Raw genomic sequence first — 3893 nt, 5'->3', positions numbered from 1 at the left:
ATGCAAGTGTAACTCTTATTGTAGTATACTTCACAACTAGAGGAACATTTCATTGTAATCTATACCAAGTTTTTAGGTAAATCCCTTATCCAATAATCTGGCTCTGAATCTAAGGGGTTGCTTAGGGGAATTTCCTTCCTTATTACTATAAACCCACTTATAGTCAACTAGAAACTTATTTTCAAGTTTAGGCACTAAGCTCCATGTGTTATTTTTTACTGAAGATCTCATTTCATCTTCTATAGCAAGCTGCCACTCCTTAGAAAATTTGCAACTAACAGCCTCCTCATAGGATTTTGGCTCCGTAAAGGCCAAATCCTGATATGATAAGACAACAAGAGACATATAATCTTGCATTCTAACAGACTCTCTTTATTTCCCTTCTAGCCCTATCTCTAGCTTACCGATAATCACTCAAAGGGTTTACAAGTTCACCAGTAGACTCTTGAACACTATTTTCACCTGATTCTTCAAAAGTTTCATTTTCACCTCGATTTTCAATAATAGGGTCAAGTGAGGGTTCAAGCTCTACCCACATCCCAGTTCTCTCTTCTTCTTAACCCTCAAGCACATCATAGAGGTCCTTTTATTTAAACAAGGCATCTCAAATTCATTGACGGTAACATTCCTATTGGTTATCATCTTAAAATCCCCAATTTCTCACCCAAAGCCTATACACATTCACCCCTTCTGGATATCCCATGAAAACACATTTCTGATATCTTGGCTCAAGTTGTCTCATACTTTGGTGTGATTAAGCTGCACAACCAAAGTTTCTTAAGTATATATAATCAAGCAACCTGCGTGTCCACTCTTCTTTAGGTGTTCTACCATCTAATGAACTAGTTGGGGTCCTATTTATAATATAAATAGCTGATATAACAGCTTCCTCCCATAACACTTTAGAGATACCTGAACTGATAATACATGTAACTTTATCTAAGATTGTCATGTTCACTCTCTCAGGTATACCATTCTATTTTGGGGTATGTGGTACTATTTTGTGTCTCTAAATTCCATCCTCCTTACATAGTTTTTCAAAATCAGCATTGCAAAATTCTAACCCATTGCCAGTTTTTAGAATTTTAATTTTTTTATACATTTGATTTTCAATCAAAGTCTTCCAAGTTTTAAATTTTTCAAAAGTATCGATTTTTTTTTTCAAAAGAAATACACACACTTTCCTTGAAAAATCATCAATTAAGGATAAAAAGTACCTATGTTCACCTTAAGAGGTAGTGGATGATGGACCCCACAAATCAAAATGTATATACTCCAAGATAGATGTATTTTTGTGTTTCTCAATATTAAAGTTAAGTCAATGTTTTTTGCCTAAGGCACAATATTCACAAAACTAAATTTTAGAAATCATATCACTACCAAAGGCACCATTCTTACTTAAAATATGTAAGCCTTTCTCACTCACATAGGCCAATCTATTATGCCATTTCAATGTTGTATCACTCTTAGCCATAGAAGATACTACCATATGACTTAAAACATTAGCTTTAGTAACATAGATACCATTTATTTAATGCCCTTGAAAATAACTAAGGATCCCTTAACTATTTTCAAGAAACCAATTCAAAATTTTCCTTAGAGATCTATGTCATCTAAATTTCCAACTGAAATTAAGTTTCTATTCAAATCTGGTACATACTCACCCTTTTCAAGGTAAAGATATAACCATTGTCAAATTTTGAAGTCATACTGCCTATCCCGAGCACTCTGCAGACTGCATTATTGCCCATAACCACCTTATCTCCATCAAGGTCCTTAAAGTCTACTAACCAATGTCTACTAAAGGTTATATGAAATCTGTAACCTGAATCTAAAATCCATTCTACACTCTGACCAGAATTATTTGCATAATTTACAGTATCCAAATCAGATGTAGACTTAGTCACAACATAGACATCTACAATTTTATCACCTAGAGGCTCATCTATATTACCTTAATCTATTTTAAACTCCCTCTGTTCTTTTTTCTTTTTAAAGTAATCTTTAATGTAGTATCCTGTCCTGCCATACCTATAGCACTTCCTATTCCCATTTCTATACTTTGACCTTTGTCTACCCTTCCCCTTCTTCTTAAAGGCAATATTTCCCTGATTATTTTGATTATCCTGATTATTACTTTGTCTAGTTAGTGATCTACCTCTCACAAACAGGTTCTCACTCTCCTCACCATGCCTCTCAGATTTAACTTCTAATTTTTTACTTCTTAAATCATTAAAAGCTATCTCTAGGGTTAAAGTTTCTCTGCCATACTTAATGACAGTCTTAACATCTTTATAAACTTTAGACATGAAATTTAGGAGAATCACAGCCTTATGTTCTTCAGATACTTTATCCCTAGTATTAGTAATATCTTGTACTAGCTCATTAAAAGTGTAAAAATTATCATCTATGTCTCGGGACGAGTCAATTTTTAAACTAAAGAATCTTTCTAGAAGGAAAATTTTATTAGGCAATGACTTAACCAAATAAAGTTCTTCCAATTTTTTCCATAAGGCTTTAGCATTATCTAACTTTCCTACCTTTCTTAATACTTGATCAAATAATTGAAGAATAATGGAAGTACATGTAAGCTTATCATAATCAAGTTTTTGTTCATCAAACATAGTTTTAGGATATTCACAAGTTATAGCCTTAGATACCTTCTGTTGAACGAGAACACCCCTCATTTTTTGCTACCAAATGGGGAAATCCCCTTTTCCATTAAAAACTCCAAGTTCAAACGTTGTAGTTGTCATTTGAATTTTTAATCAACACAAGAAAATATTTGAGAGCTAAAGTTCAGCCAGAGGTGAAACAGATATTTCACAGAATATGTTGAACAATATAAAGCATCACACACAAAATAAAATATCAAGGGGATAGAACACTGTGAAAAGCAAATAACACAACAGTAACCAATGTAGAGAATAATGGATTACTTCAAGAAATTTAATGTGTCTTGAATTGACCAGGATTCCATGAGGTTCAAAGGCCTCAAGTCAAGGCTCAATTCAAGGACACACGGGTGTAGGAAAAGGTTTACACGATTAAAGACAAAGAATCAATAACAATCACGAAGACTGAATATATGAAGAACACTTCAGTAGAACAATATATATACCAATTCTAGAACACACAGTAATGAAAGATGTATCACAGGTAAGAAATAAAAGATGGTTAGAGATTTAAACCGGCAACCTTGAGTGTTACTCAAAACAACCAAGAATTTATAGAATGGTTCACCAAGAAAATCCAAGATCTGACTTATTCTTGTAAGATTAAACAACAAATGTCAGATAACAAATATCTCTTAAAGAATCATAAGCCAAAACCAAGATCCGTCACCGATCGAATTTATGGTTTCCACCGCTTGTCAGATCTCACAAGACCCGTCGTGAAAATTGATTTTCCACGATCGAACCACGACCAAAACTCGAAGATGGGGACTCGAACAGCCTATAATTCTTTGATACCACCGTTACAAGTCAAGACCCAAGGATCGACTCCAAAAAATTAAATAACATAAACGACACATTAGCATCGAGTTCTCATCGATTTGGGCTCAGAACAAGCATTGTACCCGTTTGTACAATGTGAATGGTTCACAAACCACAACCCTAAGACACGAAACAGATGCAGCTACTTCAATGGACCCATATATATATATATATACATAATATATATATATATATATATATATATATATATATATAATCATCATTGCCCAAATTGGACCAGAGCAAACAAATTGGCATCACAACCCAATACATTTAGGCTTACCGTGCTATCAAATTGTGCTTTGGTTTGTAACATCACCAATATAGCCCATATACTATGTATGTTGGTTGAGAATTCATCAACCTGGAAATGGGGGCGGCAAAAGATAAGGAAAC

Source organism: Olea europaea, chromosome 22 (genome assembly GCF_002742605.1).
Source record: "Olea europaea var. sylvestris chromosome 22, O_europaea_v1, whole genome shotgun sequence".
Lineage (NCBI taxonomy): Eukaryota > Viridiplantae > Streptophyta > Magnoliopsida > Lamiales > Oleaceae > Olea > Olea europaea.
The sequence above is the reverse complement of the archived record's forward strand: the minus strand, read 5'-3'. Positions refer to the sequence as shown.